The sequence below is a fragment of the Anomalospiza imberbis genome, chromosome 9, assembly GCF_031753505.1.
Source record: "Anomalospiza imberbis isolate Cuckoo-Finch-1a 21T00152 chromosome 9, ASM3175350v1, whole genome shotgun sequence".
Taxonomy (NCBI): domain Eukaryota; kingdom Metazoa; phylum Chordata; class Aves; order Passeriformes; family Viduidae; genus Anomalospiza; species Anomalospiza imberbis.
The window spans coordinates 24,372,374-24,396,825 of NC_089689.1; the positions used below are offsets into that span (position 1 = coordinate 24,372,374).

The 24,452-nt window shown below is 39.5% G+C and overlaps 1 protein-coding gene across 11 annotated transcripts in view; it reads right to left on the minus strand.

Moving 5' to 3' along the window:
- LOC137478706 (cytosolic carboxypeptidase 6-like) overlaps nt 1-24,452 on the minus strand; it is an 886,432-nt gene that overhangs the window by 415,888 nt on the left and 446,092 nt on the right. The gene's annotated exons all lie outside the window — the stretch shown is intronic.

Below are 24,452 nucleotides of genomic sequence, written 5' to 3' on the forward strand. Positions count from 1 at the left end.
ATGTAGCCAGCGCTGTTGCCTACTCCGTGTTCCCAGTCTTAGGTGATCTCTCCACCACTGTCTCTCTGTAGCTTGCCACTTAAATCCAGGTGCTCCTAGACCACTATAATCTTTTTCCACTTTTCTGTGGGCTGAGAGCTTTCTGTCACAAGCAGGGCTTTCCCCATCTCACAGGCAGACTGTTACTGCCCTTTCATCACAGCACTTTCCAACTTACTATCTTCTTCCTAACTTTGCCCAACATCAGTGTGTCTAGCAGGTATTGAAGATTATACTGTCCACTTTAATTTCTCTCTCCTAATTTGCTCAATAATGTCTGTGTTACTTTCATTTATTGTCAGCCCTATTGATCTTCCAATCTAATTCTCATCACTGCACTCACTGTATTCCCTATGTGACAGCTGAAAGTCCTTGAGGAGGAAACATTGTCTTGGTATTCCCTACCCTGAGTGCTCTTCCTTGGAAATCATGACTGATGAAACTCCTTTCCAAACCCATCATTTCTCTGTGGTAAAGCTTCACTGGCTGAAGTGCATGGACACAGTTGGTCATCCACTGAATATGCTTGAGCTGTGTTGGACACAACAGCAAATTTGGCCTGCTGGAAAGCCAAGTGGGGTGTCAGGCTGGAAAAAACCACATTTTTGAAACCTTCTTGGCCTTCAGTTTCTTACCTCTGGCACAACACAAAATATATTTAAGAGAAAATTCCTATCTGTCTTTTTCCAGAGGTACTCCTTGTTCTCTTAACTCTGCTAAGTCATTCCGAGCATGACCTTAGCAATGCCAAACCTTTTTCCAGGTGTGCCAGCATAAAAGGGAGCAGAAAACCCTGCTGCTGCCACCTGGTTCACCTGCTCACCCCCTCTTTTTCCGGGAGTAGTAAAGCGGAGTAAGAAATCCTGCGTGTGAGCACAGGACCCACCTTCCCAATGGGAATGGTGAGACAAAACATCTCCTAATGAGCTAAATTTTATATAGATCCTGCACCTTAATCCTGATTCATATGTACAAAGCTGTGAAATGCCAGAGCTTAGCTCCCACTGGGCCAAAAGCTTTGCTTACATTTCTCAGCACAACTGGAACTCTAAATGCTGTATATCCAACAAACAGCTAGAGCAGAAAATATATATCTGAAGCCTACACTCCATGAAAGCCTCTCTACCAGGAAAAAAAGGTGGAATATAAATATTCTGCATCAAAGAAAGTTGGAAAATGTAAAGATATGGAACAGCAAGAAAGGCATGCAGCCCAATTGGCTCCCAGTCCTGACTGGAGTCTGTTAGATGGGGTAAAAATAAACATTAAATGAAAAACCAAAATAGCTTAGCTTGATGCATCAGGAAAACAAAAGCATATAGGACAGGTCAAACAAATGGGAAATAAAATGAAATTATTACAAGTGAAATGTTCAATTTGTATTTTTTTTTCCAGTTTGAATACTGCCTTCAAGCTGACCTTGGAAAAAACAAATTGACTCCAGATCCAGGAAATCTTTGAGTATATGTTGAACTTTAAGCTGAAGTTATTTCTCTGACTTCAAGTGGAGCAGCACTGATCTTTTGCATCTAACACCTAATTGCTGCAAGGGATTTGAAATGCCACCAGGTTCTTGGCACTGGCTCCACCCAAGTGCTCCAGGCTGGAGCTCGGTGGTTCCTGCCTGCCTGGTGACAGAGGGAGGAAAAAATTCTCAGCTCTGACCTTCACTGGACCTTGAAGAGGTTTCTCTGATTTAGCTCATCAAAGGAAGTTTGTGTACACTCACCCCAGCCCCGGGGAGAAGCAAACAGCAAAGTGCATTCCAGAATCGTGCATTTAAACATGCAAAAATGCCCTAATTATGGACACAATCACTTTCCAGAAATTCCTGCCTGCTCTCAGATCTCAGGGCTAGCTCTGCCGTTTCTAGGGCTCAGCTGGATACAAGCAGCCTAGTAACTAGATGGATTAAAAAAAAAAAAAAATCCAGACAGACTCACTTATGAGCAGCTATAAAAACAGCAGTATTTGAATTTAAAGAGAGAGACATTACAAATGTCACACCCATTAATAAAATAATTTCATCAGAAGAATTGTGGCTGTGGGGCTTTATGTATTTGCTTCTTTCTTTAGTGTTGAAAGATGCAAATTGCAGCTGTGGCCCCCCTCCAGCATGATCACCCTCTCCCTGTTTTGACAGATTTCTTGAAAGACTCAGCTCACAAGATGTCTGGCTTTTTTTGTTCTGCCTTTAGGAATTTTCCACTTCTCAAACACCTGCCCCTGCTGAGATGCTTGGGACCATCCCAATCTTCAGGCAACCCACTGTCCCAAGAATTTCTTACAATCTGAGCATGGAAATGTGATGAGTGTCATCCCTGGTCAGGAAAGTAGTGACAGCTTCCCATGTCTCTAAGGCTGGATTTCACCCACGTTGACAAAAGGGCATTCCACAAGAGACACAAAAATGATCCCCACAACATCAACCATAATTTATAAGAGGCAAACAGAAATATTCCCTGCATCATCACTGTATCACTGCTGCTGTAATCCTGTCCTGCCCTTAAGGGGCAGCATCCTCTTTTCCACTCTGCTGGCTGTTTGAGATCCCAAGGGCAGGAAGAGGCCACTGGTGATTCATTCTCTTCCCACCTGGAGCAATTTCCATCGCTGGCACTACCCAGAGGCACAGTGCACCAGGGCCCAGAGCAAACCTGCAGCAGATCGTGTTCACTTCCACAAAATTAACACAATCCTTAATTAATGCAATAAGCACTGATGAGCAATAAATCATATTAAAATACAAGGAAGGCAATTTTTTAATAAATTAAGCATTGATTCACTCAATAAATATTAATCTACTAAGCATCAAGAATTCATTACATTTTTGGAAACCAGTTGAAGAACGTTGTTGGTGAGCTGGTCAGCAGTGTGCAGAATGTTCCCAGCTCACCCATAATATACACTTACTTTTAACTAATTCCTGAATTGATCAAGTCAAACAACTTGCCTGAAAGTGAGTCTGGATTACTATTCCATTGCAAGATACAATTTTCTCAACACAGATTCTAGCTCACCCCTCAGATTTTTTTCCTGTTTCTTAATAACTCCTTTTCCAAGAACCTCCTTTCTCTTCCTTGGTTTTGGAGGTCTTTAAAATATTTGCTGACTGGTGTCATTTAATTTTCACCTCAATTAACTTAGCAAGAGTTGCAAAACTAGGAAAAAAATTGCAGGGGGAGTGTAAATTAACTCATTCATTTAAGTTTAGCTTATCTATGAGATGTTCTTTCACACTTTGCTCTCTGCAGAGTTCCTCCAACCTTTTATATAGATGTGGGATGTGCTGCACTTGCTTTGACTCTTATCTACAGATTAGCAAAAGAGAAGGGAAAAAAAGCCAGATGCAAAGATGCCCCACGAGACTGATATGGAGCTGTTTCTGTAGCAACCGATGATTTTCTTCTCATGTAAGAATGAGCCTCGTCATATCTAATTCTGAATGTATCTGGGCCTTACTTGCCAGCCAAAGCTGTGTCAAGTATTAAGTCAATATAGTCAGAAAGAGTGATAAAAAAGCAATTATAAAGTCATCTTCCTACTCCTCCTCCAGCCACAATCCAAAAAATATCCTTATCCCTGCCTTCTGTCCCAGCACATCATCTCCAGGGCCCCTACACCCAGCAGTGCAGGTAAGTGGGGATGGAGCTGGCAGCAGCTACTCAGCTCAGGGATTTATTCCACACATGATGCTGGAAGCTCCTTCAGCTTCCCAGCCATCCACATCCCAGGAACCAGCAGAGGTTTTTCTAAACAGCAAGGCCATCCATTCCTGCCTTGCTCTGAATCTCCCGATAAAATTCCCAAGCCCAGAGCTGGGGCTTCAGCCCAGAAACTTCAACTTCAGCTCTAGAAAGCTCCTGTTGGCTTTGTGCCTTTCTCTGCCTTCACTCTGTGGGCAGTTTTTGCTGCAGCTGTGAACCCAGAACCAGGCTGCCCACTCACTAACAGCTCCTGCCACCGCCCCCTGACAGGAAGCTGGAATTGACTCTCTGAGACCTCACTTTGTCTTCCAAAGGACAAAGGACTTTGTCTTCCAAAATGTATTTTACCCAGCCTGGTCTATGCTATTGCTTTCTTCCCCCTAATTTGAGTGTGTTTTGAACATATGTCTGTCCCTCACCACCTTCAATTTACTGTGTAGAGGGTTTAAGATTGAAATGAATTGCACATTGTTGTTTTTTATTTTATTTTTTCCTGGAAACTTTGCCACAAGTTGTCCCTAATAGCACCTTTTCTTTTTGACTTCAAAACTAGTAGTTTATTTTCTGTAAACTGTGTTGACACAAGAGTAATTGAAACCAGTGTATCTTATCACAAATAAAGCTGAGGATGTACTGGAGGGTGCATTTCACATTTCTGTGGTCTTTATGATTGCCACAATTTGTAACGTCAATGCTTTGGAAATCTGTCCTTTCACATTATGGCATGAAGGAACCCAGGAGTTCAGAAAAGGATCAAAGAGATCCCAAATGTGCAACTTGGCACAGTTGAGTGGCACAATGTGACTGCCCACAGGTACCACCATGGTTTGCACTGGAGGGAAAATGTGCAGGAGGGGGAGATTAAAGGCTGTATCCATCCTTCCTTGTTGCCACCTGCTGTTGGAGAGGTTAAGAAATATTCAGGGTTGATCAACATCTGGATAAATATTTTAAGGAAGGCTTAGATAAAGGAAGGTGTGGGGAAAAAAGTGAGCGTTCAAATCTGCCTAGTTCCTAGCTCCTCAAATGCAAGTTTCACTACTTGCACTTCCTTCCCTTCAGAGTGCAAGAGGTACCTCCAAAGAGAAACTCCTGATTTAATTAATGATACTAAAAAAGTACTAATTCAAACCCTGTAAAAATGGATAATTCAATGATTCAAAGCTATCTTTTTTTTCCCCACATGATTCTGAATGATTATATTTTCTTTCCATCCAAAAATCACTGACTTTTGTTCACATAATGAAACAAGATCTCACATTTTGTACTTCCTTTATGACTAGCTGCTGAAGTTTCTTGGTAAAATTATAAAATGAACCAGTCAGCTTGTTGACACTTGACTGGGATTTTAGCAAATTGCATCTGCTGTAGCCTACCCTGTGGAATCAATTATTGATAATGTAGGTGTTGGAGAACATTTATAAAGTGGTTTGGGATATGTTATTGCTCATGCTAAGAGCTATAATAAGCATTTGAAACCATTTTGACAGTGACCTCTGCAGGTATTTGATCACTGCAATATGTGGTAACTCAATTCTGGTTTAGAATCAAAACCAAGCCCAAATAATGAAAGACAGTGCCAAACCTTTAAGCTACTTTAGTCATTCTTCCAGTGCACATACTCTCCTTGTTAATATCTGACACTTGCCTATTTCTTTCCCAAAACCAGTGATACATGGTACCTTCCTATTTTCCCAAAGCACTGCCAAACAAGTAGCTGAGACTTCTCCTTCTTCCCCATTGAACTATTTGTCTCAGGAACAGAAAATCTACACATAATGTTCTTACATCCCTGTTGTGCTCCAAAGATGTAGAGAATGAACATTAATACAACAAAGGTTAAGAAAAGGTGGAAAAGCCATTTTTTAGCACACAGTCAGTAAAACCTATGGCAGTAGGAGAAGGTTGCAGCCCCTTGGTGAGCAGGTTCCTACCAAAAGCTGTAGATCATTGCCCAAGCCATGGGAGCCACTCTCAGCTTTATGGGCCCCACAAATTCATGGTCTCTTCCACTTACTCTTGAGTGACATCTACTCGTGCTTCATCTATAGGTTGCCTTATTTACATATGCAGCTCTCATAAAGTGGCAATCAGTTCATAGTGAGCCACTAGGAATCCAAGAAAAGGCAACTTTGTTCACTGTAATATTAGCAATCACAACAAAAAGTTGTTCAGGCCATCTCATCTCTGGAAAGGAAGGCAAGAGGAAGGAACTGCTTTGGAATGAACTGGTCCTTAACTTTGCCAATAAAAGCTATGACAGCAGAAAGACTCTTGACTGAGGGAAAAGAAAGGATGATATAGCCAATACCTTTGTTCAGTTCTTTCCTAAAAGGTCTGGGCCTGCAAGAAATAAAGGAAAAGAGGCCCATTCTCCATGGCCTGGCCCCACATCCAGATTGAGATAAAGATTTTTTTAGCTGCACTAAAAAAAGGTGGCTTGTGCATGTTTTAAATGTACTTTCATAGCAAGGGTTCAGGATCTATTCATTCCACAATTTAACTCGGCACTCTAAGGGGTTTGTTTTGGTGAAACACTGCCACGCAGGTTTTTCATAGTTCCTTGTATTACTATGTAAATTGCAGAGCTGTGGTTATAATCCTGTGCTTGTGACATCAATTTCTTAATGCCTATAGAGATTATTGTAATGCCACAAACAACAGATTATGTTTTAAAGTACATAGTAAGCAGCAGGAGCTAATAAACTCTTCCATTTAAGATGTATTTATTTTGAAAAATAGAGTAAACAGGGGCAGGAAAAACTGCACAGACCCCACACAGTGCCATTAACAATCAAAATCTATCCATGACGCACATCCCTCTAGGCACTGCCTTGCCATTCTTTAGCTGTGATTCCTGTCTTGAAGTTTTACCAAGGAAAGGGGCAGCATTTCTGAAAGCAATTATGAACTTTGAAAGTTCACCATTTGTTGGGGGGCAGGGGGAGAGAAGCAACAGTGTTCAATGAATGTTTAATTAGAAACAAAGCATATCTACCTATACCAGTAATGGGATATTGACTGACTAGCCAATGTTTATGGGCTGGTTTAGATAACAGGACAGATTAATCCCCAGCATAGGCAATCTTTAAACTAAACATGCAATTGTAGGAGCCTGTGTTTACATCATAAGGGAGACACAAATTCAGGGGTTCTTGTCCCTGCTCTGGTCCCCATCTGGACCTGGAAATTGAGCTCTGAACCCACAGATCATTTCTCCCAAACATTCTTTTGCTACACCTAAATAAATATTTATTCAAATTGGGACTTTAAGTTCCAAAATTCATGTCTGACCTAAGCAGCTTAGCTATCAGCTAGTAGCAATTTAGTAGCAGTTTTCTATTCTCTCCATGTCAACTAATACTAAGTTTAGTAAACTGTCATCATGCCACAATAGCCAGGATACTGGTGGGGAGAAGACTGGCTTGGGTTCAAAGGCATTAACTGGTTTGAAAAAAAGGGAATTCTAGGAGAAAAGGAAAAAAAAAAAAAACAAAAAACCTAGGATTCTGAAGATGTTGAGAAAATTTCTGAAACATGAGAATTTTTCACTGAGTGACTGACTCCAGCGTCCAAGCTCTGCTCAGGCTGTCACAGCACCACTACAGCCACAGACTTTTCTGCAATAGGAACAGGCAGGAAGGAAGGGGGGATAACTCTGTGTTTTCACATTTCAACTAGGAGGATTGTTGAAAATCCCACCCCAACCCTCACATATTGTGTACTGTCTCTTAATTACTGTATATAAGTCAAGGCAACATGATAAAAATTGCATCAAAAAGTTAAATTAGAATCTATTATGTATGGACAAATATATAAATTTATATGCCCAACTATTTTGGTCTCATCTAATTTCAAGATTTTCATCTAATTTCAGTTTGAGTCTGTTTCTTTTCACAATCCATGGCAGTAAGTTTGTTTTCCTATTGCTCAAAATTATTTTTTATTTTCCAAACCAGACCACTGCTTGTCATATTCACTTCAACAAATGATTCAGAGCATCCCAATCTTTATTCTCCCAAAACCTGCCTATTTAATTACATCCCATGACAGCACTGTCTGGAGAAGTCAAATGGCACAAATGAGCGTGGGCTTTTCTGAAGGTAAAAGGAACAATCTGACTTTCCAAACAGACCCATCACTTTCTCATTTGTTTCTGAAGTAATGTCGTTGTGCTTTCCTATGAAATGTGCTAAAATCATCACTAATTCCTGCAGCTGAGTATCTTGAGACACCAAACTTGTGGAACAAGGTACAGTCAGGCTGCAACTGCTATCAAAATTCCTAAGGACTACCAGGGTAGCTCTGGGATGACCTACAGCCACTCCCAGGGTCACTCTGCCTTTGTACACAATCTACTGTAATTCATGCTTAATCAATGGGTGGTGTCTCTCGAATTGTTAATAAAAAAGCCAAATGGGGGCTACTGGAGCGAAGGCAGCATTTCACTCTATACATCTCAATTGGGACAATTTTATTTTAGCTTTTAAATTTGGCATTTTAAACCCAAATCCTTCAACCAGGTGCTTTAAACTGTGAAAACCATTCCAGGGGAATTTTTATTCACAGCAGTCGAAGAGAGTTATATGTGTTGTAAATAATATGTTATGTTATATTAAAGGAGAAAATAAAAGTTTGGTTCATCAAAATCACTGAGCTGAGTTAGCTTGCCTGAGAGCAGCCTTGAATGGAGACCAGTGTAGGAAAATGAGGCCATCCAGATATTACAAGTTTGCTCCTCTCCTCAGTCCATGTCAGGTTATTCTGACTAATAAAATAGGGGACAACATTTGTCCTGTCAGCTGAAGAGAGATAAGAGGTCTGAAACCCTCATTTCATTAGCCTCATTGCTAACAGGTTCAAATTATCTCTCTTTTACAGTTGTTGTATAAGCAAATCACTGGGGACCTGCTACCTGATGTACATCTAATGGTGCTTAAAAACCCAGAGCACACACTTGTTAAAAATCTGGTGACTGGCAAACTGGGCATTACTTTGAGCATGAGGACCTGCTGGGAGAGAGAAGAGGACCAAATGCCCTATTAACCAATCTTAACATGAAACAGCTCATTTTTTACATCACAAATGTGCAGATGCTTCAGGGTCCAGCCCAGCCAAAGGCTGAATTTCCCCAGTTCCCCCTGGTGAGAAGGTCACTGGGGAGAGATTGTGCCCCTCAGAACCAGATCCCCACAAGACAGGAGCGGAGATTTGCTCACATGTATCAAACATTTAACCAAGGACATGGTAATTCTGTCATGAGACAAAGCAGTTGCCATTTGGGCTGCACAAAAGATATGTTTCTCTGGGTAATTTGAAATGTGGATGTTTAGCTATGATTTGTGAGTCACTCTGAAGTTTCCATTTTTTTAGAAATAGATAGTTCTGTATTTTAATTGCTACTATTACCCTTATTTACATTCTTCATTTTTAGAAGAAATCCAAGAGGCTTCCAAACATCCATTGAGCATTAACCTTAAAAATTAATTATCTAGATGTTTGCAACAACATTTACACACTGTGTTAGGAAAAGCAAGTTGCTTCCCCAAAGAGTACCTATTTTTCAGTTAGCAAAAAAGCTGTGGTATGTCAAGAATAACTCAGAAGGAAGCATCAGTCCATCATTTCAAATCAATTTCACAGTTGCAGGAAAGGTGAACAGAGTTTCCACAGGTGAAAATGCCAGGAAAATTTATCCCTGTTCTTAGCCTGAACTCCATTGTGTCAGACAGCAATATTTCAGGGGTTTTTAAAAAAAATTTTTTTGAAAGACCAACACAAATGTAAATGTTCTAATTTATAGTGGCAAAATTAGGTGTCAGATTCATTCTTCTTTTCAGTGAGCTTAAATTTTTCTTTTGGGCACTGCAGACGGAGAACATTTTTCCTTCTGAAATGTGGCTCCCCTCGCCACGGTCCTGTGGTTTGAGTTATGGAGGAGATGCAGGAGCCCAGCTCAGCTTTGCCCTCTGCATTCCCAGCCTCCCCAAAGAAAAGTTTATTCCCCACAGACCACTCCAGAAGAAAGTCTCTGCTATTTCAGCCACCAGAAATATATCTGTGCTAATTTACAGCTGAAAAAAATATGAGAGTTCACGTCTTTTATATCCCCAAATAAATAAACTAAACTGTTCAGACAATACAATAGAATCAGTATTTTCAAATGAGCTTTTTAATGAAGCCTGAATAGATTTCCAGCCCACATGAGCAGAAAACTAAGTAAAATCATTGGGGATTACTGTTAAAAAGCTCCTTGAAAAAAAAAAGAAAAAAGAAAAAAAGAAGAAAGAGAAATTGATCTTAGGGCAGAAAAGGCACTTTGCATACAAGGAACTGGCAAAGCAAGGGGCAGCAGAGAAGAAAGTGTTAAGAGAAGTGAAGATAAAAAGGTGTCATTAGCAAGATGGCTTTGGAGCAAATTACATAGAAATAAGATGAATTTTTTCTTAAAACCAAATAAGCAAACAAAACCAGCTCCCCCAGTCCTCTGATCAGCAAAGAAATCAGAACTGTCAGCTTTCATCTGCCTTGTACAATAAACCTAAACTCAAAAGAATAGTTAAGTTTTGATTCAAGCCACACAAAGCTAATTTTTGCTGCCATGGCTTTCCCTAACTAGGTGTTTTGGACTCTGAGGAACATGAGATTTTCTAGGTTGGAGAGTGTTTTAGTATTGCCACAGTGTCAACTTTGAATTATGCACAGATTTTTAAATATGGATCTGTTCCTCTACTTATGATGACAGGCACATTCACATCATATAAAATTGGGAATGAGGAGAGCTAAACAAAGCCAGTGAGTTCTGAATTGATCACCTAAAACATCTGCTGTATTGCTTAGGAATTGCAGCCCATATGGCATTTCAGAGCATCCAATATTTGGAGGCACACTACCTATGCAGAACATCCATAAAATGTCAGAAACGCCCATTTTGGCTATTTCAATCTTAACTCTGAATGTTCTTTTTTTAAGATAAACCACCTAAAATTATTTCTGGGTTTACTTTTCTGTTTTATCATGTAATTTGATTGCAATCAACTTATCTCCCGCCCTAAGTCTCCCCTGTGTTTCTGTACACTGGGAATTTTAATAGTGTTCAAAACATCAGCGAGAACATAATGGAAAAGAGAAAAGGAAGTGATCATCTAAATGTTATCCTTCCTATCTCAACCAATCTACTCCTTGCACTTATTCTGAATCTCACCACCATCAGGGTACAATAATCTCACAGCAGCCCTAACACAGTGTTGATTAACAACAAATCAGAAATATGCATTTAAAATGGGATTTTGCTCTGATTTAGCAATCCTGCTATATCACACTCAGGTCTTGCCAAGAGAAAGATTGTGACATTTTTCAACAACTAACCTCAGAGTGAATTAGACACCCAAATAATTTTTAGGCAGTAATGTATTTTGGAGAATGATTCTAAGCATCAAAATTTCACTAAAACAGGTCAGACTGGAGCCTCTGATTTTGCATCAAAAAAAAGAAATAGCAAGGCAAAACATCTCAAATCATCAAATAAAAGTATTTTTTTTAAATTCTACTGGCCAATTATTTGCTTTGCTTTGCAAGTTAGGCTTTGATCTGGGGGAGATCAGAAAAGCTGGACTGTCACAACCACTCAGACCACATCCCAAAGGAAGAGAGAGCTGCTGTGCAAAACAGAAAATACCAAATGGGGTATTGGAGCCACAGAGCCAGAGGAACCGTTACATTGAAAATAAATTCTTCAAATGGGAACTAGTCTAGGGAACACTACAGGTTCAGAAAAGATGGCAATGATCAGCTAAAATACTTGCAATTTTTCATGCCAGAGTTTCCTTTAACCAGTTCAAGCTCAGAAAGAGGTAAGGGTGAACCATGAATCAACAGTCACTGAGTCTCTCTGGTAAACTTATTTTTTGTTGTTGCAGTCTCTTGCAGAACTCAAGACAAAGGCTTTCCCTCTACAGATAAACACTAATAAAAGTGCCTGTATTTTGTCTTTCTGCTTCAAACCTAATCTATGGGTAAAAATCAGTAGCAAGTTGCATAATTCTTAAAACCCCTCCAAAATTTATTGGATTATCTTCTACAAGTGATTACAAAAAAACCCAGCACTAATTTACCTTTTATACCTTCAGGCAACTGGAGATATCCTATTCACCCGTCTCAAATATTCCAAATTTCAGAATTAATTCAGTATTTCAGAATAAAAATATCATTCTGGGGTGGTCAAGAGATGAATTAGGTACCAGTTTTGGCAATTCCAGCTCACATAAACAAAAGGCAACATGGAACCCAAATTGCAACACACAAAATCATGTACCATTTAAAACAAGTTCTCTGCCTAGCAAGCATTGTCCATTTTAGCAGGATCACTGTTTCTAACACGGGAATGCTAAAATACAGTATTTCATGAAGCTGCATTGTGTACTTAATGATAGCCAGCTGAATAATTCTGAAAATTAAAAGCTTATTTTCTCTCTTTGTACCCTGAAGTGATTGAAACCTAAGAGGGCAAAACTCACAGCTCACATTATCTGTGCCGTAAACTTATTCTAAACCTAAACGGCCTCAAATTTTGTAAGAAAAACAAAATTCAGAGCTTTTTTAAAGAGCAGTTCCCAAAAGCAAAACTATTGCTAGAGCAGAGAGAATTCTGTCAGGGCTCCCTCTTTTGGCAACAAAAAAAAAGCTTTGCAGATCATCATGAAAAGCTTTTCACAACGGGTCCTTTGCTTCCAGGAGTACAAACCTCACATCACACATGGCCTGGCCTGACTTTATTTTATCTTCCAGGGAAGACCTCAGCTGCCCAAAAGTCTTCATTTAGCCATACAAAAAGTGCTGCTGCTCTTGAATTTTGGAGTTACTTACACTGTCCCTTGATTCTGAAGATTACTTGGAGCCACAGAAGAGCCACTCAAAATTCCACATTTTGCTGGGAGCAAAATCTTGCTGGGAGCTAAGAGTTATAGGACTGGCCAGGACCAGGCAGAAACAAAAGCAATTTGGCATTGGCTGGGATAAAAATCACAGGATTAGTCAAGAAAATAGGTCACAGAGGACAGGCCAAGGAACAAGTGTGAAAAATGGCTTTTTCTGATTAGTCCTTTCCTGGGAAGTGTGCCAGAGAGTACAGAAGGTCCCCAAGAAATTTCCTCAGGCTAAGTTTCACTGTGCAGCTTTTCCATGGAAGCTGTCAAATGGCAAAACATCTAGAAATTTTTTATCACTATTGGGATTGCTGGTGTAGAAGAGTTTTACCTGGACACAGGGTTTCTAAGAGCTACTGATGGCTTGGGAAGGGGCCCTGCCCTGAGTGTGGGCTGCACTGGCAAGATGCTACACCTGAATTTGCAGTTACCCGGGGGCTGGGATGTCCCAGGAAGGCAAATCTGTTCACCTGAGTTGTTACCACATTCCTCAGTAAAATGGAGTTTGGGGTCAGTATGCACAACCTACAGGCACTTTAAGGCAAGTTCTTTAGTATTGTACTAAAACCCCAGACCCATGCATATAAATTACATATATATATGTGTATATATATAAAAAGATAAGAAAGGCTTTGGATAAGTTTTTCCTTTTGCTTCTCTGTAATTTACATCACCTGATATTCTGAAACACTGATTTTTTACAAGGGGAGATTTTTTGCAACTTTTAGTAAGGGTTATTGAAATTTAAAAGTTCATTATGTTATAATTGTCTCATCTAGGCCTCAAAGGCTTTTGTGTTACTGCTGTCCTGTGGGGAATTGAGCTACAGGGTGCTGGTTTTGTGAACTCAGAGAGAGCTCCTTATAAACATGACAGATACTATGGGGTCTTTCAATTTAAATACCCTGTCTGCAAAAGGCAGATTATTCTGGATTTATACACATAAAGAGAATATCATGCTAACTTTTTATTAAAAATTAAAATCTTTTGAGTCACAACAGAAATCAATATACCACAATTTGAGTGAAGTAGAATGATGATCCTGTGGTTAAGTAATTGAAAAGGGAATTGAGTAATCTGTCATTCTCCCTGCTCTGGGCAACTTAGCTCTGGATGTCTTAAGCACTGCATTGTAGGCTCTTAAAAGAGTTAGACATCATGTTTCCAAAAGCAATTTCAGCAAGCAAGGCAGCATTTTAGGTACATTTCTAAATAAAAGTTGTGTTTTACATTTTGCACATCCTGGACTTGTGGCCTTTTCTAACATCTGCACTAAGAGGTTCAAGGAGATCAACAAGGTGGCCAGTAAGGATGGAAGGCATGGCCACATGATCCAAGACAATCAAGCATTGTCCATCTCTAACCTGGCAGGTGAGAACTGACCGTGGCTGTAAAATGTGACGCTGGGCAGGAGCTGCTGAGAGCTCCGAGATGTGCAGAACCCAGCACTGGACCTGCCTGCAACTGGCTTTGAAAAGCATCCTAAGAAGTCTGACACCTCAAATCACTTCTGAAAATGAGACTAAACCACCTAAAGTACTTATGCATTACTCTACAGGGTGTTGTGGAGGTCAAGCTCTAAATTCAAGAACTCTTTGGGAAACCAAACTGCTCAGCCAAGCAAAAAGGCTGCTGTATTTCCTTTCTTTTGTTCTTTGCCTCCTTTACCAGCATCAGTTTGCCCTGTCTGGGAGAACATCGTGTAGTGTTGAGGTGTCAGACTCAGTTTTTTGTGCAGATTGTCCTTTGCTGTATGTATACACACAGTTACATACATCACTGCCTGGTTATGGTGTGGTGTGAACCATAGGTGGCCATAGATGGGTAACCACGAGGATTTAAAGAATAAAGGCAACACAAATGCAAAAAGGTGGATGGTGAAGACAGGCAAATGATGATGATGCAATTCTGTATGAAAATATATCTGTGCAAACAGTATAGGCAAAATCTGTCCAGGCTACCTGAATCACCTCCAGAATCTGGAGTGATGCTGCTTTTCATTGCAAGCCATCAGTGCCCTTCTTGCACCCAATGCAGCACATCAGGAAGAGAAGTCTTTGCCTTCATTTTGACTTTGCCTGCCTTTTGTCACAACCTTAATTTCACTGAGTTGCTCAGTTTTGTATCTTTATTAGATGCACCATTCAAGCATCCAGCAGACATGCAGATTAGCCTTATCCTAAAGCACCTCATCTCTATTTATCCCGGGATAATTAGTCACGTAAATTAGAAGTCATTACCAAAGGCTACAAAAACCTTTAGCAAAGGCTTGTTGACAGGCTAAACATGTTTAAAATACTTTTAGGTCTGAGGGTGGGAAGAGAGGGGTATGTATGTGGGGGGAGGTGGGGGGAAAAGAAATATCATCATCAGAGGAAGGAAATTCTGGCAGAGAAAATGGGGTTTTGTTAATCTGTATTCATTCCTAAAGAAAGACTTATACCATTGTGTGCTGCCACGGTGATATATAACAGAGGACATTTAAAATGCCAAGCCATAAAAGTGTATTTTCTTCATTACATTTTCGTTGAATGCTTTGATCTTCCCATTTTACACTATAAGTTTGATTCATCATTACTTTCCAGTAAGAAACTGCCACATTTGATTGTGGAAAGAAGAATTCTTATCTAATTGCAATTTGTAAGCACAGGATTTAGTGTATTGTTGCCTGAAAAATGGAACTGTCTAGATTATTTTCCCTGAAACAAACATCCTCAACAAATAAAAGCAACATATGATAGCTGGGCATAATTAAAGGAAAAATGACACCTACTGTTACATGAATAAAGAAAATATGTTGATGACAAGAAAGGAAAAAAAAAAGTGATTTCCCTGCAGTTTTGGTAAAACACAAAAGCATCACATTTTAGTTCTTTTAACACATTTGTTCAATGAATTGGAAAAAAAGCAATCCCATCCTCCAAAGCAGGCTGTAATGTACAGTTATTTCCCTGCAGCCCGAGCAGTGCATGTCAGACATTTTGGATTTACTGTGCAGGCACAGCAGCCCGGTCTGAGTGTCCCGACACCCAGCAGCCTTTTCCTGAGCAATGGCACAGCAATGAGGAAACAACCACGAGAATCTGGGCATGTAGGAAAAGCCCCCTGAAAGGTTCCTGTTTGCAGCTTCACTTTCAACAGCCATTTTGATCTCTTAAGGTGTTTTATAAAATCAGTTTTCAAGCAACTTTCTGCTTTTTCAAACCTTTTCTTTTTTATTTTCTGATTTATTGCTCATCATCCTAGCTCCCTCACATGTGCTTATCTATTCCCTTCCCCAATATTAAGCAACTCATAGAAAACCTCTGGTAACAAAACATGTAATATTCTGTTATCATTTGGCATTTTACTATCCAAAGCTTAGAGTATTTGTCTTTTTTCTCTTTGTTTTCAGTACTGCCCTGTCTCGCTCCTCCCCACAGCATTCACATATTCATTACAGATGCCTTGATAAACTCGTTTCCACTCCATGGGGTATGAATAGGGTTATGGAAATCACCTATCTATAGCAATACATGATAACAAATATGCAGTGATAGCTCTGAGAGATGAATTATTCCCCATCCTCAACAGCATCAGAACAGTATAATTTGTAACCTGTTGGAGGAAATGCTATCCTGGTATTAGCAAGTTTTCCAGCCCATTCTGAAATCCATTCTGCTCCAGCTGCTCCCTCGAGGTACTCAAGGAAGTTTGAAGCCAGACTGGGTATTTCTGCCCAAGTTGGCAATGCAGCTTTGGCTGCAGAGAAGATATATTCAGACAATAATGTGTAATGTACTTATAGAAATATACCTAGAATATAACTTAGTACTACAGGAGCACTATTACAATCTACTATAATAATTACTTGTAAGAAAATATCAACACAGTCAAAAGAAACACTATGAATCCCTAAAAAAAATCTAATTATGTATCTTCATTATTTACAAATGGTCTCAAGTACTGTCTCAAAATACAGAACATTACTCCAAGTAGAAGCACAGTAATAATGACTGGGTTTGCAAGACAAAATAAATAAATAAATAAAATGGTTACTCTGGAATTTGGGTCATACTGCAGCAGCAATGGGGCTGAGCAGCTGTGTGAGGGATGCAGCCAATACCTGGTTAGAAGCCACTGGCCTTTTCTAGAGATAGAAGGAACACTCTACATGAGTCACCTTCTGAGCCACCTGCAAACTGCCTATCAACAAGCTCTCAAAATAGCAAAATCGTGGTGGGGGGTGGGCATATGCGTCTCTTTCTTGGAGCAGGATCTCCAGTTAGTAACAATAAATAAATTATGAAAAGAGGGTTTTATGCAAGAGTAAAATTTTTCTTTTCAAACGTCCAGGTACTGAACTGGGTGCTTGTAAGCTGTGAAATTTGACAACAGCTGCACAAGAATTCCAGAGCTGGAGAGAGGCCTGACTAAGGTAATGTGATAATAACCACCTTGAAGATGAGTGCCCATTTTACCAGGATTTAACTCATCATGGCTGCAATGCCATGTTTCACCTTGATTATGGAATTGTTCTCTGCATTGCCAAGCATTAGGACAAACCCCGGTATTGGAGCAGATGAATTTTGCTGTGCACCTCACATGAATATCATGTAAAATCCAGGAAACTGAGCTCTAAACCCAGTTGTTCCAGTGGCAGTGTGGGTGCTAGGCTTGCCAACCAGTGCTTGTCTCCCAGCAGCACTGGGAGCAGCTGTCACAGGCTGCTCAGCAGCCCTGCACTGCCTGCAGCCACAGTTACCCTTCCTGTCTATGGAGAAGGACCAATCCGATTAGAAAACACTTATTGACATTAAGCATCCATTAGATGATCTCCCAAGGTCCCTTCCAACCTCAGTGATTCTATGAAATATTCTTTTATGTCAATAAACACAAGCAGATCTGATCAAATATTGATTTCCAGCACTGCTCTTCCCGAGGCAGCTTCTCTCTAACATTGTGAGGAGTCAAGTGATGGGGAGGATGAGGGATGTTTTCCCCTACCCTGTCTCTCTTTTGAAGCCTCAGGGAGTTCTCTACAGATTCAAGAGAAACAAAGCATGTGTGGCTTTGAAGAGAGACAGCTCCTTCTTAGGATTGACAATACTGCTTTGGGTCTGTGGGGCTTTTCTTGGATCATTCAAAGGAGAAGTTTTGGACCAAGCTCTGGATGTCCCCTTCACCATGTGGACTCCACAATCTTCTCCAAATCTAAGGTATTAATAAAAATAAAAGGAACAACCAAACAAGACCATTCCCCAGAATCTTATCCCAGCCAGACTTCTTGTTGCTTAAAAGGGAAAATTTCCATTTCTATCAAATAAGTTATGGCTATTGCTGCAGACATTCACTTCACATGAAAGATTTCTGGGTACTGCAATGTTAGATAAAAGCCCTGAAATATCTGGAATAAAGGACTGTCCCTAGCCCACATGATTTCAAAATATTTGTCAGGCAAAATCAAAATGTGACCTTCTTCAGCAATAAAAAGAGCATTATTTATTTATTTTTCAATTTCCCCTAAAAGTTCCCCAATGTACAAAGAAAGTGGCATTACTCCAGGGCATATCACAAGCATTTGAGAGAGTAGGAAAGAGAAAGGAAAACTCTTCCACTGATCTCCTCTTTTTCAGAAGCATCATTCTACGATCAGGAGTGAGCTGTTTTGATTTCTTTCTTTCTTTTTTTTTTTTTTTTTTTTTTTTTTTTTTTTTTTTTTTTTTTTAATTTTTAATTGCTTTCCTATATTGTACCAGATTTTTTTTTCTTGATTGCAGAAAACATTTTCAGTCTGGAATAATTTTTAATGACTTCATTAAGTTGTCCTAAAATACAAAGAATTTCAAAACAGTGTGCTTTTATGATGTGAAAATCCATTCTAGAGCTTTATGGAGCTACTGCTGTGAAATCATAAATCAGCATGAGCAAAATAATGAACCATATTATTTTGCATGGATGTGGGAGGAGCAGTTTCTGGTCTTTTATATAATCTATGTTAAGCAAGTATTAAGACTAACTTAGAGACACTGTCAGAGGTTGAAAACAGGTATGATAAAGAAAAAAATTCACTATTGCTTATCAAACAGTGTAAACTCAGGCCCTTTCAAAAATTATCTGAGCATCCTCAAATCTAAAATTAAGTTGGTGGAGTCCTGCAGTAGCTCTGTGCTTCTGATACTCAGTTGCCCATTTTTAATGGAGAATGGCAAAATACCTTGTGGGGATACAGAGCAATTTAAAGCATTATGAAGACAAAACACTAAGTAGCACTTCTTACTGTACACACCATTTCATCAGGGCATTTTTAATCAGCATGCCTCTGAGAGAGCCGAGCTCAGCTCCACAATATTTAATGTCAATGGCTGCTGGTTAGCAGGGGTGGCAATTCTGCTTAGTGGGGACATCTTCCAGTGATTTAGCAGTGATTAGTGCTGCTCAGTCTCCTGCTGGCTGTCGCTGCTCCTTTCTCTAACAATAGCTGCTTGCTTTCCTCAGCCCTTCTGCCTGCTAAAAATTGCTGTCAGTGACTTTCCAGCACCCCCTTCTTTCTGCCACCCTCCTCATTTCCTAGAAAGAGCTTTGGTCCCGAGGGTTTGGGAAGACTCTACTGCACAAGCAGAGATGCTGTGACTGGCCCAGCTGGCAGCATTGCACTGCTCTGGGAGCATCCAGTCCCTTTCTCAACGCATTCAACACTTAATTCCCCCTTCATGGATCTGTTCAGTGGCAACAAAACACTTTAACACAAGTTTTCAGATCCCTGGGCATGAGCACTGTTGTAGGAAGGGAATTTTTTATGACCTTCTTCACCCATTCAACAGGGAGCTCAGCACACACTGGCCCTTTAAGAAATTCAAAAACTTTTGATAATTTTTGATTGCTCCTTTTCTCTGAGACAGAATTATTCTTTTGCACATTCTGTCTCTAGTGTGCCACACATTAAATCCCAGTAAATGTATTAGTGATGCTGAGGTCTGCTACAATTCCAGACCTGCAATTTCAATCCTTTAGCTTTAAATCTGTAATATCATTTGACTGCTCCTTCCCAATGAAAACAGTGGTTGTTCTTTTGTGGGTTGGGTTGGTTAAGTGATGATTCATTAAATTCCAAGAAAAAAAAACTTGCAGTTTTTAATAATTAGTTTCATTCAAATTTAATAACAATGCAGCTTGAATACAATCCTGATTTAGTGACAAAAAATAACAGAAACAGTCGTTGTTTTTTCTTTCTTCTCACTGTAGAACAATACCCTTCTTCTCTCACAGGACACTTTGGGCTCATTATATCAGCAGTAGATGATACCATGTCTAAAATACCAGTTATCTGTTATTGGGTTTGCCATGAACTTCTTGTGTAATCTTCAGCAAGTTACTAGTTTACCATCTAAAGGAATTAATTTCACACTGTGCTCTACCTCTTCTAGACATTATATGATTTCCTTAATAAATATAATAACAAGAAAAGATAGGAGGATATTTTTAAATGTTTTAAAGAAGAGACAATTCTAAAATACTAGAGATTTGTTTGTTTGGGGTTTTTTCATTTGTTTGTTTGTTTGTATGCTTTTTTCTTTGCTAACAACCAGGGAACCTTAAAGGAAGTCTTTGAGCAATAGCTGTATTCCTGGTATCCACTGCTGTTAGAAGAATTTGCAAATTTTTTGGTATTCAAATAGCATCAATAAACTGATGGTTTATGAACACTCTTTAAAATGCAGAGAGAGAAAGAGAATACAGAAAGCTGTATAGTAATACAATATTCCAAAGACTTCAGCCTATGAACCCAAGACAATAAGGACTCTATAACAATGGAACTCTACAGTGCATATAGAGTTTTGATATCAGACTATTTTTTAATCAGAGAATGAATTTTATCAATGTTGGTCTAAAGTAACCTTGGGCACCGTTAAGATTGCTAAAGGGGGAAGGAGACTGGATAAAATAATTACATATAAATCTCCAAGAAGAAATTGCATTTGATCCCAAGTACACATAGAATATATTATAACCAGGCTATTTTTAAAATACTTACTCAAAGAAATTGAACAATAAGAATTTTCTTGGGCATGAAAAGGAAAAAAAAAGCACCTACTTTTAATAAATATTTTATAAATTGTCCTTATACTTTAAAGACTGCAGGAGAAATACTCACTTGACATAAATTGTTCTAGACCTGCATCTTCAGAAAGTGTCTTGGAGCAAGACCCACAAAGTCTCAAAATTTGTACCCCTGCATTGTAAATTCCAAGCAAGTTTAAGTGCCAAGATTTTTCACCATTGTTCAGGAATCAATTTTTTTTTCTTTTCATCTTTACAATGATTTCTACACAAGTGGAAAAACATGCTCAGCAAATGATAAATATCCACTGGAGACAAAGCTCCTGAGACTGGGATAAGGGCACATCTTGAACTTCTCCCTCAAATGTTGCTGCCATGCCAAAGCTGCAGAAACTCGCTGTGACTGAGGCAGCCCAAGTGAAGCTGAGCTGTATTTCTGGCTCAGAAACAATTTGGTGCACTGATTTGCATACTGGTGCACATATTTGCATTGTGAGCAACTTTTGTAATATTGTATGTGGATGTTCCATGTGTCATAAACTGACTGAAGTTGACAGCCTTGGATATTTAGAAGCTAATCATCTAATGTAAGTTAGTTGTCTTGTCTCTCTTTAATATCAATGGATAGATAAAATCCCTTCTATAGGATGAATCTTTTTACTTCTCTTGGATAAAAGTCTTAGGGGAGAGTGAATCATCTTTTAGAGTTTCCTTGCACACACCAGCGATTTAGAAAGAGCCCAAATTGGCAGCACAAACAAGGTCTTAACTAAGGTTTGTCATCAGATGAAATTAATTTCACCCTAAAGTTTGTAAAGCCTGGAAGGCACATGAGGACAGCTACTTCCCTGAGCCATCCAACTGCTGATGCTTCTTTCTGGATTAGGTTTTTTAAACTTAATCTTTGTAGGAATATTCTCAACACAGTTGTAAAGAAAGGAGGCAGAAACTTCCATTTCTAGTTTAAGTCCCTTTAGCAAGAGATGCTATAGAACAAGAAAAATCTAAAAATAGGGAAAGGAGTTTTGAAATACTTAAACCACATTACATAAGCAGAACTAACAAGCCAAACAAGTCAGATGAATTTCAAATGGTACTAAATATAACCTTGTAAATAATACCATTCTACAAGACTGATTTCTGAATCAGAAAGCCAGTTAGCATTAATGGATATAACTTCTGTGCGAGATAACAAAACGAAAGGAGGCTAAGGGTTGAACATTTTGTTCTGTTTATTCTCTGAAATCCAATTAACTTCAGGTATTTGAGAAGACAAAGCTTGAAGAACACATCTGAAGAAATGTAAGGGATTGAGACTCCTGAAGGAACAGGAAGAACTCTTGATACAAACATTGCCACACATCCAACAGGGTAAATTCTTTGAATTAGGCTTGAAAGAAACAAGAGCTCTTCCCAACAGTCCGGAATGGACGTATTTTTGTAATTTCTGATCTTCTGTCTGTGCCTCTAAAGTCATCACCTCCAGCAGCTTGAAATCCAGCACTGCTGCCTGTTCCAGACACCTGTATTCATTAGCACCAGCATCTAACAATTGCTGGGTGGCACCTGCTCAGCACTGGGGTTAGGGGCTCATTTGTGCTCCTTGGATGCACAGGCAAGAAGAAGAGTTGAGATGCATAAGCAGATCTTGCACAAACAATTTGTTAGTGATTAAAAAAAAAAAAAAAAAAAAAAAAAAGGAAAAATCTCTCCCCAAAAGAAAGGAAAAACTACTGTTCTGGAATATAGATGTGCTACAAACATAGAATAAATTTGTGAGCTCAGTAACCAGCAAGACTTTTGACAAAGATGTATGAAGGTGGATCTGTCATGGTGCTTCTGCAGCTTTGAGGGAAAAACACCCAGTCACAGTGGAGAACAAGAGAGAGGAGTAAACTCTGACAGGATGAGCTGTAACCTTCCAGTCATCAGGTCCCTGCATGCTCAACACGAGCCTCACATGTTTTCTCTGCTTTCACAAGAACAAGTACCAAGAAGGTAAAAGAAAACTCCATCACACTGAACAATCAGGATTGACCCAGGAGAGAGGTACATCCTAAAAACAAACAAATACATATACACAGGTATATATCCAGCTTCCAGCAACTGATATAACCCAGACCGTGACTCAGCTAGTAGAATTAGGTGTGCCTGATGTCAGTCATGCTTGCACTTGTATATGAAGAAAATGACCTGCTTGGAAGCAGCTCGTGAGCAATGACGGGCACAATGTTAATTTTTTTTCCATATAATGGCTGGGATGGGAAAGCTTCTTTGCAAATTAAGCGCTTGCAAGAAATCCAGGTGACTTTGTTTTACTGAACAGGATTTTCAGCTAATTTTGGGCAAAAGTATTCTATCATTTTCACCCAAAAGTTCTGTACCTCCATCATGGAGCTCTAGTGCAGAAACTGATATTAACTTCTGCTGTGTTATTAAAATAAAAAGAAGAAATTTTAGGAAAATAAGCTCGGAGATATTAGATTACAGTAGAACACAAATGCTAGCACAAAACTAATTGCAATTTGTGTAGCTGGAAGTGAACGTAGATAAACACCTGAAGGGAAAACATAAAAATTCAGGATTTTGGTCTCCTAAAGTCAGTAGGATTTTCGTATTTCTGGACCATCTATATTCTCTCAAACACCAAGTTTGCAGAAGAACTTTCTCTGTATAAACATGTTTTGAAAAAGGCAGTCTGTCAAGTTACACCATGTGGGATCCATCTCGTTTATCTTTACAGGATATGCATCAAAGCTGAGCGGGTCAACTGGGATTTTCTTAAAATAAGAGAAACAGGCCCCTCCAAAGGACTGTTAGTCTCACCTATTGTAAACAAGCTCAGGATGAAGTACAGTGCCCTGTAGATGTGGGGTTTTTTTGTGTCTTCATCTCTTCCATGAAGAAATCCAACTCTAATTGATAAGGTCAGACAAGAATAATTCTCCCCAGTAAGACAAGACATTAGCATGTTCTCCTGGAGTCACAGATATGTTTCAGAAATAAAGGGCAGCCTTGGCTGAGGGAGGGAATGCAGAATTGGATCCCTACAGCGCTAGACAGAGTGTCAACAAAATTGGCTGTAGCTGAAAGGTATGAAATCAGCTCTCCTTCCCAGTGCTGTCCATGCAACTCTGGATTCCCTGTAGTGCCGCTTCTCCTCTTTCACCCTACTATAGTTGATTTGGGATTAAAATATGAAAGCAACTAGAGCAGAGTAGTTTTATTAAACAGCTGCTGTAGAGGACGGCTTTGAGCTACCTCCTGTTACTTTGAAAGATACAATGCCAATAAATCTACTTCTGAGTGATGGTAACAACATGCTCAGTGTTAGGACTGGTCTTGCCCTGTTTGCTTGTCCTGTGAGAAAGATGAATGGCTGCCATGCCTCACATGAGGATCATAAATAGCCTGGTATGAGAAAACGAATTCAGTGTTTATGGGGCACCAGTGCCAGTGAAAGCATTTGTTGGGAGCGTGCCAGCTCTGGCTTGCTTGTGAAAACCACTGAGTTTTCTTTTCTCACATCAGTCCTTCTAGTAAAGAGGCCTTTGGAGTTTATGCCCACATCAGTATGAGCACTGTGAGGGAAGCAGCGCCTGCTTTTAGTTGGAGAGAGGGTTACCAATGCTTCCATAAATTATGTTCTAAGCCTGTGGCTGTAGCAGTAAAAAGACTCCAAAAACTAAAAAAAAAAACCTAAAAAAAAATCACACAAACAAACAAACAAACAAAACAAACA